This window comes from Pinus tabuliformis, chromosome J (assembly GCF_031772625.1).
Source record: "Pinus tabuliformis cultivar Carrire ecotype Pingquan chromosome J, CPIR1, whole genome shotgun sequence".
NCBI lineage: Eukaryota > Viridiplantae > Streptophyta > Pinopsida > Pinales > Pinaceae > Pinus > Pinus tabuliformis.
Genome location: NC_142295.1, coordinates 542,091,764 through 542,106,447, shown reverse-complemented (window position 1 = coordinate 542,106,447; position 14,684 = coordinate 542,091,764).

Below are 14,684 nucleotides of genomic sequence, written 5' to 3'. Positions count from 1 at the left end.
AGATGAAGTTGGTCTTTGGAGCATGGACTTCGATGGCGCTGTGGGTAAGGATGGTGCTGGTATTGGAATTTGGATTCGAAGCCATGCTTTCCAGCCTGCCAAAGTCCCAAGTAATGTTAGAGTATGTTCATACAAGTTAGCTTTTGATTGCTATAATAATGAAGTGGAGTATTAGGCTTTGATTACAGGTCTTAAAATTTTGAAGAAACTGGATGCGAAAAGGACTTCTGTTTATGGTGATTCAGAGCTGGTGATTAAACAAGTAAAAGGAGAATATCAAGAAAAACATCTACGGATGAGAGCCTATAGAAATGCAGTTATGGATATTTTGAGGATATTTCCATAATATACCTTGACAACAGTACTCTGGACTCAAAACATCATTGCAGATTCACTCGCCACTACAGCCAACAATTTGAAGATTCCAATGAATTATAGCAACAAATTTGGAATTAATGTCAAACATAGGCCTGTTGTTCCTGATAATTTGAGGTATTGACAAGTGTTTTGGGATGATAATGAAATTAATGCCTTTTTGCATAATGAAGGAAAGTTTAAGAATGCTTCCATTGATGATGTTTTCGATTTTGATGAACAAAAGATTAAGGTAAATCAGACGAAGGTTTTACAGCTGAAAGATAATATTATTCCTAGAGATCTCATACCTTTAGAGAAGATTTTTTATCAGGATGATGTGGCAAGAAAATCGAGGTTGGTTCCTACAGACAAGGGAGTTGAAGATGTAAATCTTGGAACAGCTGACAAGCCCAAGCTTGTAAAGTTATCAAAAGCATTGTCTCCTAAAGTAAAGGCTAAGTATGTTATATTACTTTCTAAATTTTTTGATGTTTTTGCATGGGATTATTCAGATTTGAAAGTGTATGACAAGGATATCATTCAACATACTATTCCTATCAAGCCAGATCAAAAACCTTTTAGACAGAAGTTGAGAAGAATCAATCCAAAGCTGTTGCCATCCATCAAGAAAGAGGTTAATAGATTTTTTAAAGCTGGCATCATTGTTCCGATTAGATTTTCTTATTGTATTTCAAATTTGGTCCCGATACAAAAGAAGACCGGAGAAATAAGGTTGTGCATAGATTTTTGGAACCTAAGTATCCTTAAAGGATAATTACCCTCTTCCTATTATGGACCATATTCTGCAAAGACTAGTTGGAGCATCATGGATGTCACTACTAGATGGTTACTCAGGCTATAATCAGATCTTGGTGCATGAAAAATACCAAGACAAAACTACCTTCACAACACCATGGGGGACTTTTCAGTATGCCAAAATGCCATTTGGATTGAAGAATGCCAGAGCCACTTTTCAGCAGTCGACGGACATAGCTTTTTCTAATGAGAAGGATGTTTTCTTGGTAGTTTATTTAGATGGTCTGACGGTATTTTATGGTTATGATGATGAACATTTGCACCACTTAAGGATTGTCTTTTAGAAATGTAGGAAGTTTTGGATTTCTATAAACCTGAAAAAGAGTCTTTTTGCCATGGACGAGGGTAAGCTCCTTGGTCATATAATTTCTAAAGATGGTATTCGCATTGATCCTTCAAGGGTGGAGGCAATCCAGCATATAGAGTTTGCCGCAACAAAAAGGAGATTCAGGCTTTCAATGGTAAAATGAATTTCTTAAGCATATTTATACAAATTTGGCTGAGAATTTACGTGAAATAACTAATATGTTGAAAAAGGACAACACTGTGAAATGGACTGACGATGCCATGAAATCATTCAACTTGGTAAAGTTTGTTTTAACCACAGCCCCAGTCTTGATTAGTCTTGATTATACTCAGGATTTTATTCTATTTTCATTTGCATATGAGCACACCATCGCTGTGGTATTGATGCAAATGAGGGATCAGGTGGAGCAACCCATTGCTTTTTTCAGTAGGAATATTCGAGATGTTGCCTTGCATTACAATATCATTGAAAAACAAGTGTTGGCTCTTATAAAAGCATTGAAGGATTTCAGAGTATACATTCTGCATTCACATACTATAGCATATGTTCCTAACACAACAGTCAAGGATGTTCTCATGCAAACTGATCTAGAGGGGAGAAGAGGTAAGTGGATAATAGCAATGTTGGAGTATTATCTTGAGATTAAACCTACCAAACTGATCAAAGGACAAGGCTTGGCAAAACTGATGGCTGAATCAAATTTGCATGCTCTAGACATAAATCTCATTGCACTAATGTTAGAGGATGAAGATAATGGCTCACTCATTCAAGTATCAGAAATGTTTCTCAAATCACCTTGGTATTCTGATATAATTTATGTTCTTCAGCATCTTTCGCCACCTCCTAAAATGTCAAGAAGTAAAGGTAGGTCACTAAAACTAAAGTCTGCAAAATTCTACATTTTAAATAGTGCTCTCTATTGGAAAGATCTGGGAGGAGTTCTTCTTAATTGTTTGGTTGAAGATGAAGCTCAGCAGGTAATGAATGATTTTCATAGAGGTGATTGTGGTGGTCATTTGTTTTGGAAAACAATAGCTAACAAAGTGTTGAGAGAAGGATATTATTGGCCGACTTTGTTTTCAGATTTATATAAGACAGTTATGGGCTACCATGAATGCCAAGTTTTTCAAGGAAAAAGGAAGTTGCTTCCTCTTCCTTTGAAGCCAGTTGAAGTAAATGCACCTTTCTAGCAGTGGGGACTCGATTTCATAGGGGAAATCCATTCCACATCATCAGCACAACACAGATGGATTTTTACAGCTACCAATTACTTCACTAAATGGATTGAGGCCATTCCGACAAGGCAAGCCACGGACACGGTAATTATCCAATTTTTAGAATCTAATATCTTGTCTCATTTTGGTTGCCCTCACAAGATTATAACAAATAATGCAGCAGCATTTAAGTCCAAGAAGATGGTCAAGTTTTGCAACAAGTACAATATTACATTGGGTCATTCCATAGCATACTACCCGCAGGGCAATGGATTTGGTGAGTCATCAAATAAATCCTTGGTGAATATTATTAAGAAAATGTTGGAGGCAAACAAGAAGAATTGGCATCAAAAGCTTTTTAATGCCTTGTGGGCCAACAGAGTGAGCAACAAGAAATCAATAGGGATGTCACCTTTTGAGTTGGTTTATGGTACTGATACAATGTTTCCTACATCACTTGTAGTCCCAGTCATGAGATTATTACAGGAAGCTGGCAGTGAAGAGGATGATATTCAGTGCATAATTAATCAAATGATTCACCTTTAGCAAACAAGGGAAGAGGTTTCCCAAAACACTTTCCGGTTGCAAGAGAAGCTAAAGAAAATTTATGACCGCAAAACCAAAGAAAAAAGTTTCAACTGGAAGATGTAGTGCTGCGGTGGGATGCACGGAATGAGGAAAAGGGCAAGCATGGTAAGTTTGACAATTTATGGAAAGGAACGTGTAAAATATCAGGATATCAAGGACAAAATGCTTTTTTGTTAAATAAATGGATGGTTAGGAATGTTCAGGAGAGCTAGTGAATGGTAGGCTCTTGAAGCACTACTACTTTTGAGGTTGTTCCCTGAAGTTACATCACCTTCATTGTATATACCAGTTTGATTTTCCTTGCAAGGTTTCAAGTACACTATCAACTAAGCTTGGGGCTCGAAGTGAAGGCTATAAAGTTTGAATGATTAGTGTCAAGTTTGGTTGATTTAGTTTATAGTAGTTGGGTTGTGAGTCAGTTTTCAGTTTATATTGAGTCATTTTTTCATTTTTTTGTTTGTTTGACCGTATTGCCCAATGGATGAGGCACTTGGTCTATAGTGTTCTTGACGCATCCAAGGAGCTGTCATCCCTAATAATGCCAATGTTAGTGTTAGTATCTGCATAATTCCATCAGGGATCAAAATTTGCTCTTTGCATTTTCATTTTAAGGGTCCCATACTAAATTTTTTACATCATTTCATTAGGTCATGTCAAAATGATCCACTGAAGGTTGTCTTCTCTTTAGAAAATCTAATTTCTCCCTCATAGAGTATACTTGCTGGACCTTCTTCAGTTTGTCTTCAGTTATGGTTGTATGGTCAATTTGCAATCATGCTTTCATTAGGTCATAGGGCATGTTTTCATTAGGTCTTAGGGTTTCATCACCAAGGTCAAGAGCATGATTTAAAAGTGTAAATAAAGGGAAAAAAGAGTATGAGGATGATAAGTCAGTCAAGCATGATGGCTTGTAGGTCATAGTCACTATATAATTATCTTTTAACCTAATGTAATTTTCACCTCAAAAAACATGTTTTTGAGGTGAAAACAGAGTATTTCGAGTTAATTTGTATTTCTTATGCAATTTTAAAATCACTTTATGTAATAAATGATCCCAGCTGCACCAAAGCATCTCTCCTTGCTGCAAGAAAAAGAAACACTGCAAAAGTCAGTTCAAGTTGAGCATTATCCACCTGAAAAGAAACAAAGAAGAGAAGGCATTAAAAACAGAGTTTTGAGAAAGGTCAAGAAACATTAGAAAGTGGGGTTTTCAAGTGAAAAATCAAAATTTACTCCTATATAAGCTCTCACATTTCATTTTCAAGTTCATCATTCTCATTTGGCAAGCAAGGAGTCAAAAAATGAGAAGAAGAGGAAAGGTTGAGCGAGTTTTGGGCAAAGGAGAAGTGGCGCTGCACTTCTGGAGGGTGGCATTGTGCGTTTGGAGCAGTGGTGGAGTGGCGCTGCACATTTCAGGTAGGAGGAGTGGCGATGCACGTTGAGAGCTTGGCGCTACATGTTTGTGCTTGGCACTACACATCTGGAGAATTTCCTAGTGTAATTTTACACTGCGCTGCGCTTCTAGAGGTGGCATTGCGCATCTGTGCCTTAGCGTTGTGCGTTGAGCAGAAGGGCCAGAAAGGCCTCAAAACTTCAAGAAACTTCAAGATTGCCCTATCTTCCCTTCAATGGAAGTAAGTTGACCTCCCATACTATAGTTTCGGTTTGCATTTCAAACTTTTAAACATCATTCCCCATGCCAAGTCTGAAACCCTAAATTTTCCCCTGGTTATGCCTAAACCCTAAAACCTCCATTGTTCCTCCTATCACCTATCACTACAACTCTAAACTCTTTCCCTATTCCTTTATTCCTTTATCCCTATTCCGTAAAATCCCCATCCCTTTATCCCTCTTCACAAAAGGAAATATCTCAAATAAACCAAGCCCTCCCTCTCATTTTTATGATTCCTACTCCCTCATTCATTTTCTAGCCCATAAGGTCATCTCCCATCCCCTCACTCGTAAAACAATTTCACTCATTCCCTTCATACAACCTCAAGCATTGCAAACATGGATAGAGAGGACCGAGACTATGAGGGGGAGGAAAACACAGGCAGTGACACCTCAGCAGATAGAGCTAGGCATCAAAGAAAACCACACACGGGAGGCAAAATTATCAGGGAAGAGCCATCAAACCTTAGAGAATTGTAGGCCTCTCAGTTGGCTGTCACATGTTTCAGATATCTTGGTTGTTATGAGTTCTATGAGCAGGTAGAGAGAGTTCAACACCATCCTGAGCTCACCAGACTTTTTTTAGCCCATCTTTAGGACAACAAGGTGACTCTTGCTAGGATAACATTCACAGTCTCACCCTCCATCATTGTAGATGCAACCAGGATTCCAAATGTAGGGTAGAAGTGGTACAAGGCCCAGGACTGGGATGAACATTATTATGAGCCTTATATCAAACCCCATACAGAAATGAGGTGAAGAGACTTTTTCCTTTTAGATTTCTTGAAGACAAGTATGTCCCCATGATGAAAATAATCATGAAATATTTCACTTGTGATGACAGATTTTCCAGGCTGTACACCTATCACATCAGCTCCTTGTGCATTTTAATAGGGTGAGGATGCTAAACCTCCCTTATTAATTGTTCAGGAATATTGAGAAGATGGCCCATTTTGTGCAGAATAAGCCATACCCTCAGCAGATGAGCAGTCTCTATCATTATTCCCCGATCAAGATGATTGTGCTTCAACATCTTAGCCTCCTCAACATCTCTTGGGGGACATTTATTGCTCATGACGTCTTCAGGGGTCCTCAAATTCCTCTACCAGTGTCTCAAGAAACAGGGGGACCTTCTAGAAGTTCTCAGGTGAAAACAGATGAGGAGGCCAAAGAGACTAGAACTACTGAGGTGCTTGGGACCTTCATGGCATATGAGAGGGGCACAAGGAGATTGTTTGCAGTTGATAGGAAAGTGTTTGCTCCATGGGATGTGGAAGGGACCTTGCCTGCTTCATCAACCCATAGGAAAATGCTTGCTCCATAAGGTGTGGAAGGGGCTTTGACTTCTTCATCAGCACAGCAGGTGCATCAGCTGCACAAAGGGAAGGAAAAGATGCTAGAGGAGAGTTTTGATGATGAGGAGGAAAGAGACTTTGACTTGACAGAGCATGATGAGACGGAGCAGTGTTATACTCATCATGGCCTGGAAATAATTGACTTAGAGGCTCGGGACGAAGAAATAATAAAGGACATCATCATACAAGAAAAGGAGGCTCAAGTCCAAGAATTGATGGAAAATTTGGAGAGAGCCAAGTATGTCATCACATATTTGGAACAAGAAAACAAGCAGTTGAGTGACAAGCAGGTCCTCATGGAGCTGGAACTTCTCAAGGTAAAATGACAAGGTGACAAGGAGGCACCAATCACTTTGTCTCCTATTGAGAAGGAAATTGAGGATTATAGAAAGACTTGGATTGAGAGAGTTAATTTTCACCTTGAGAAGCTGTTCTAGAAGGCCAATAGGGAAAATTAGATGATCAGGCACATAGCCTACCATTACAGGACCCGAAACAAAATTTGCAACATGAGGGTCAAGAAGATGAAAGCTAGGCATTGCGATTTTCTTAGGGGCACCCAATGCACAAATGATTTGCATTTTTGGATTTAGAGTGATTAAGACATGAACCCTATGGATTTGCTAAGTTTTTGGGGCAGAACTGGTCCACCAAAAGGTCAAAAAACACCCTAAAATGACCTTTCTGCCATTTTTTGGACACACAGAATCAATCTTGGGAGAATCAACTTTTGAGGGGTAAAATTAGCTTCAAATGAATAAATTACAATTTTTTTGGAAAGTAGACTTGGAGACCTTTCCAATGAGCTACAATGAGATCAATTTGGATGCCAGGAAGGCTTCCAAAATGGACCTAAAAGTGGCATTGAGCGTTGGGCCAGTGGCGCTATGCGTAGGGCAGATTGTTCAGAGGATGCCTATTTTTCCATTTTTTGACTGTGTTCTTGGATTCTCTCTCATGGAGGTTGTTTTACTGATGTAAATGATGACTTGTCTTGTAAATATGATAGCTAATTAGTAGTATAGAGTAGATTCATTGCATTAAAAGTCAATTTCAGCTCAAATGAATCAGTTTTTCACTTTTTAGAGGCAAGTTGTTAAGATGCCTATATTCCTATTTCTTGTTCACTGTTGGTTAGATTAGCTCCTCACCTTAGGGATTCGACTCCTGAGGATGGGAGGAGGTTGAAGCAAAGCCTATATCTTCTTCTTCTTCTTTCTCATTGTAGAGGGTTGGACTCAGCTAGATGCCCAGACTTTGATTTTACATCATTTTGTAGCAGTTTAGCAGGAGATTAATAAGAATTGCAGCTATTTTTATGGGATCCATGTGGTATGGAGTTTTAGTATAGTTTTTCTTATTTTGATAATATGTTTGTATATTTTGTGTATTCCATTAATCACTTCATTTCTTAAGTGAATGCTTTCAAGTTTGATAGGCATAATTCATTACATTAGTGCTCTGCTTTGGGAAAACATTCACCATTTCATGTTTTCTGTAGTCTAGGAAGGATCCATGTTTTCACATGCTCTTCTTAGCTTCTCACCAGTCTAGAAAATCTCAACCCATCAAGCCTTATAGTGGTAAACCTTATGCCTACCTTGCCCCATTGAACACCCTGCAATTTTGACCTAATTCCCTAGACCTAAACTGTCTAGCTCCTCCTGATCTAGCAAAACCCCTTAAAAATCAAATCAAAAACTTTGTGCTACTATACCTAGCCTAAAATCCTTTTCCTGATCTAGTCATCTTGGTTGATATACTTTACAGAGAGAGCCCTCTCCTAGCCTAGTAGGGCTAGCTACTTGGCTAAGCGTGGTTTATGGTTACCCTAGCATTGCCTTCCTTCAGCTTGAGGTTCAATCCAGGTGATAACAAGTCAAACCGACCTGAACTACAACAAACTCATAATGCTCATACCTAGTCTAGAAATCTATCTTATAAATTTCCTCCTCTTTTATGCATACCTAGTGATATCCAGATCTTAAATCAATCTTCGAGAACATTTTTGCTTCCTTCAAATGATCGAACAAGTCATCAATCCTCGGTAACGGATACTTGTTCTTGATGGTTAATTTACTCAACTGCTTGTATTCAATGCATAATCTGATAATACCATTTACAAATAGTATCGGTGTGCCCCATGGTGATACACTTGGCTGAATGTATCCCTTCTCCAACATTTCCTTAAACTGTAGCTTCAAATCTACCAACTCAGGTGTACTCATCTTGTAAGGTGTTTTTAATGTTGGAACTTCCCCTGGCACTATCTCAATAGAAAATTCTACCTCCCTGTGAGGTGGAAACTCTAAAATGTCCTTAGGAAATGCATCCTAAAACTAATGCAGAACTGGGTACCTTCTCAAAACATCTTCATCCTCAACTTGCTTAACTTTGTCACTATAAATGTGCACTACGAATAACGTACACCCTTTCCTGTGACTACGCTTTGCCTACATAGCTATTACCATCTTAACTGATGTGATTTTATTCTTTCCCTATAAGACTCTTGGTTCTCCATTATCATCCAAGCACTCAATGACCTTGTCATAACAATCCACCTTCGTTCTATGAAGGTACAACCAATCCATGCCCAACAACAAAATGTATGATCCCAACGGTAATACATTCAAATGTGCTATGGTAGGCATACTGTTCAAATAAAATGCAAAAACTCTTACCCAATGATGAACTCGCTTATTTGTACATGTAGCCAACTTCACTAACCAAGATTATGCATGCAATTCCTTACTCAAACCACACTTATCCACCAAGTCAGGACTAACATAGCTATAATTAGATCCAAGGTCAATCAAAATAGAAATAACTTGATCACAAAGCTTATTGTCCATCTCAATGATAGATGCCTGATGGTTTGTCTGTTTGTTATCCAATGTTGCATAAATACGAGGAACGCTCTAACCAACATCCCCAATAGTTTGTGCCTCCTCTGCACTATATATTTTAGGCCTACCACCTTTATTCTATGTACAATCTCTCCTGCAATGATCCTTTCCACAAGTTCAACACTCTATAGGCTTCCAACCTACATCCTTATTCTATTCTTCCAGTGAAAATCCTTGTCCTATGTATGATGCATTGAACTTATTTAATGTCGTTGCATTCTCTTTATTGCCTGTACCCTGAGTTATTGCTCGCTTTCTGTCCCATTTTCCTTTGTTCTTTGCATTACCTTTCCATTCTATATTAGTCTAATATTTTCACTTCAATTGTTCATAGAAATGCTTTAGCTTTTGGATGGCCTCCTCCAATGATCTAGGCTCATGGAACTCAATTATGTCTTTGAATGCCATTGGTAACCAACTAAAGAATCCCTGAATCTTGGCCTTCTCCTCCTTGAGGTAATGTTAGGTGTGGAGCCTAATTATCTTCTTTATTCAAAGGTATTGCCGCATTGGACCCCATTTTGTAATTTGGCGGAAACGCCACCTATTTATGTGCGTCGCCAGGGGAATCCAAGGGGGGGGGCGGCATCAGAAATATGACAATAGAAGTTATGTTTAATTTAGGGTTTTTTCCCTAGAAGGAAACCCCTTGCTATATATGAGGGAATTATATTGTGGCTATGTAGATGTGTATTCTGAGTGATAAAGAGAGAGGAGATTGTGTGAGAGAAAAGAGGGAATTAGAACAGATCTATTGTAGGTTGTATCTCTTCATTTTGTTGGATAATATAAAAGGAAGGACTAATTGTTTCTCCGTGGACGTAGCCCAAATTGGGCAAACCACGTTGTTGGGCAGTGGATCCCCCCACAGTGGTTTTTGGGGCTTGTAGCCCGAATTTTGGTCAAAAGTAATGTAAGACCCTGCGAAATGCGGGCGCTAAGCACAAGAGTCTAGGGTTGTCTGCCCTAAAATATTATAATTTAATATAGAAGGTTTCGGCCTATCCATGGTCAGTGGACCATGGGAATGTATAAATAGAGCGAGGCTCTAAGTGTAGAAGTCAGTTTTTAGTTTTGATCTTAAATGATATGGGTTTTTGAAAGTGATATTCGCTCTAAGTCTGTAAGTCCGAGTCTTAGGTTGTGGGAATAGGAAGAGGCTCTGCAGCTATGTGTGCAGAGGCCTGGCAGAGTCCGCAGTTGTGTGCACGGACCCCTGTAGCTGAGTGCACAGGGCGGAGTTGGGATTGTAAAGGAACAAAAGTTAATAAAAGATAAGTTGATTCTGGAATATTGTGCTTATGCTCTTAGATCTGTATGTTTATGCTTCTGTTATATTTTTATGCATCTCTTTATAGTTTATGATTATGCGCACTTGTTATAAATGTTGAATGATTAATGAGAATACTGGGCCTGCAAAATTAAGTCAGATCTATATTAATAACACAGTAAGAACAAGGGATCTAGACAGCGCCCCTTTGCAGAGCTACGCAAAGGTCAAACAGCTGCGCGGAGCAGCACAACGTGCAGGATCAGTTTGCAAACTTCCCAGACTTCATCAAGACATCCCTAGGGTGTGGAAACCTGGTTCCAGCAGCCTCCCATACTACCTCGGGCGACCTCAATCCGTGCACCGTGGATTGTTGCTGAAAGGGCCGGTAGTTTTGGAATTTGTTTGGCTAAATCACTGCTGGACTTGGGTCAGGCCCCAACAAGCCAACAAATGGTTCTGTTGTTGGGACTGGGATCTGCCTAAGGGATGTCTGATGTTGGAACACTGGAATCCTACAAAGAAGGAAATTGAAGATTGATTGGATCGGAAGCTTCACGAGTTCATGACACAGGAAAACAGAACTCCGCAGATATCTGAGAAGAGGTGGCTGGTTCGCTACGTATATACGAAAATCCACAAGATATTCTTCGCATCCTTCTCTTCAGAGTTGTATGATTGGATAGCGAGGTTAGCCGATAGCCAGGGAAGGTACAAGCTCGATCAAACGATAGTGTGGACTCCGAAGTTAGTGCACAGACTAGAGGCATCAAAAGATATGATCACACCAGTCGTGGACCATTGGCTCGACCAGATAATATGGGGATTCATCACTGAGTTCGCAATAGACACAACTGTGAGCTATAGCAAAGCAGAACAATGTTTTCTCAAAGGACCGCGAGGTAGGTACATTAAATCCCTGAATACCTGGATTAAGATGCTGTTACGTGAAAAGCGGGTTATGTGAATACATTAATGATTGGAACGACACAGAGCGGAAAGATCTACAAAGGTATCGAAGGATTAGGAAACAATCCCTTAATTTCACCTTCGCGAGAGAGCAAGGAAGAGCGCGCTCAGGTTTCTCCGAGAAGTGCGATCAGTTTGATAAGACAGTGCATTCTGCATTTATCACCTCCACTTATGCCATCACATGCTTCACCTACTTCACCTCCATCTTCACCTACCCCACCTCTACCACCCCCATGGTTTAGCATGGCGAGCGTGATCAAGCTACTCGTATTCAGAGGAGTAGGGAATGAGGATCCAAACTAGTTCTGGTTCATGGTAAAAGCAGTGTGGGAAGCATAAGGGGTCATAGATGAAAACATTAAGAAGGCCACATTGGTGAGCGCGCTACATGATCGAACACAGACATGGTATATCAAGCACTCGAATGATCACCCAAATGCAGGAATAACAGAGATCCAAAATGCATTAAACAAAGAATTTAGCCGACCCAAATCAGAGACACGGTCAATCATCAGATTTAAAGAGATCGCGATGCTTCCAGGTGAGACCCCCTGTGATCTGGATCAGAGACTAAAGAATACAATTCGTGAGGCTAATATGTCTCTAACGGATGCGCAACACCGTGCGTGGTTTGTGGCGTCTTTGAAACCACACCTAAGGATGGAGTTGTCACAACATAAGCTTTCAACCTAGGCAGAAGCGTTGGAAATGGAAATGAGGTTGCATGAAACACCGATACAGGTTCTGGGATTGGGAGTTCAACAGATCCACGTGCAGCTTCAGAATCTTTGCCTAGAAATGTAGAGCTTGAAGTAGGATAGGGCACCCCGGCCCGAGGCACATGAAGAAGTGTGGTGCATAAAATGTAAAGGCTAGGGCCACGATAAGGATCACTGTCCAGTATTCATGAACTACTTGGCAGGAGGGGGACCAATGCCATTGAGACCAGAGGCACAGGCAGGGCCAAGTATGGCACCCATGCTCTGGTGCGCAATCTGTCAGGTGGGAGGAAAGCACATGACGGACAACTGTCATTTGTTGCAGAAGTATACACAGACTCCCCAGCAGCTGTTTTGCAATTTTTGTATATCGGTAGGCCACGACGAGCGTACTTATCGCAGCTACAAGTTAATGATGGAGCAGACCCCAGCATATAGAATGCAGAAGGAAACGCGAAGACTTGACCCAGCCGTGGGGATGGCACACGCTGGATTTCAGGGCCGAGGTCAAGGACGAGGAGGAATGGGGCCAGGAAGGGGCCAAGGACAGTTAATCTGATACAATTGTGGAGGACTGGGGCACTACGCTCGCGACTGTACCTACCCAACAAGAATATCTTACTCGTAATGTTCTCAGTTTGATCACGAAATGATAGATTGTCCTACCTTGATTGCCCAGATGCACGAGAAAGGGGTACTTGTTATAGACATTTTTGTGCCTAGCATCACTGAGCATGAAATGTCAATAATAAAGGGATCCAAAGTCCCTAAACATGTTGTTCCTACCCCTAGAGAAACAAGGCCAAGTAACCACAGCAATTCACAAAAGTTCTCCACCTGAAAACACTCAAAACAAGGCAATTCTGGATCATGTCAACTGCTCCACTGAGCATCTGCGCTGAATGTCAACTGCTCCATTGTCTACCTACGTTGAATGTCAACTGCAAAGAAGGCTACCTACGCTGAGCGAGTTTGTACAAGTGGCAGATTCATTCCTCAAGGTGTCAATGCCCAGGAAGCTTCCAAAATGACACTTGGATCAGGGAATTCGACTGGTGATGAGTAAGAGGTTCCAAATCTCCAAGTGGAAGCAAGAACCTCCAAGTGGACTCAAGAACTGAAGTGGGAGAGGACACTAGTCAGTTTTATAACAGCCTAAAGCTGACTCATCCTCTCTCCAAAACTCCTATATATAGATCTCTCTCCATGAGGTCAAGGAGGCTGGAATTTAGTATTTGCAAAGAATTGCTGTTGGTTTGTGGCTAGAAATATTGGGTGTGTTATGCTTTGAAAGGAGCTGAAGAAGGAATTCCATTCTGCTGGGAAGGAGATGCTGGGTTGGAGCCCTATGGGTTGTATCTCTTCCTGAACCCTGTTACTTTCAATAAAGCTATCTTGATTCTTTCCTATATGCTGGTGTATTTTGTATGAATCTCAAGGATAATTTTAGGGGCGAATGTTCGCCCTTTGGCGAAATTAAGGGGTTTTAAATTTTTAGTGGGCGAATATTTTGTATCATAGTACATTTTTACAAATCACCTCAAATAGCCCACCTTATTTTAAGAGAGAGGGTAAAAAAGGTAAATTTAGCCCTTGAAATTAGGACTTACAACCTTCCATTCGCCCATTTTCAAGAATAGGTTTTATTTAAGTGAATCCATTCACCCATTTTCAAGAATAGGTTTTATTTAAGTGAATCCTATGGGCCAAATACCATATTTATAAAAGAGGTATGGTAAATTAATAAAAATATAAATAAATGAGAGGTATGGTAAATAAATAAAACATTTTTTATATTTACTCCATAAGTCACCTTATATACATGTAAGGGTGTAAACAAATAAAAAAATAAGTAAAGTGGAGGTATGGTAAATAAATAAAACGTCTTTTTATACTTACTCAAAAGGTATGGTAAATAAATAAAAATATAAATAAATTAGACGTATCGTAAATAAATAAAACCTCTTTTTATATTTAGTCCATAACCCTCGTTCTATTTATGAAGGCTCAAGAAAGAGGTTTTATTTAAGTGAATCCTATGGGCCAAATACCATATTTGTAAAAGAGGTATGGTAAATTAATAAAAAATATAAATAAACGAGAGGTATGGTAAACAAATAAAACATTTTTTTATATTTACTCCATAAGTCACCTTATATTTACGAACACTCAAAAAATGGGTTATATTTAGGTGAAACCTATGGCCAAAATACTATGGGACAAATACCATGGACTAGATTGTTATTAATACCATGCAAAAAACCATTATTAACCCTACTATTAGAATTAATAAAAATAAAAATGGCACATGGTATTGACCCATGGTATTCACCAAAATGGCACATGGTATTGACCCATGGTATTCACCTGGAATGTAGCCTATTTAAATGGGGGAATTAAACCAACATGTAGCCTATGCTAAGATTCACTAGGACTTTACAAAGTTTTATTATTTAGTGAAAGACTCGCCAAGATCTTACAAGATTTTATAATTGAGTAAAATATTCTA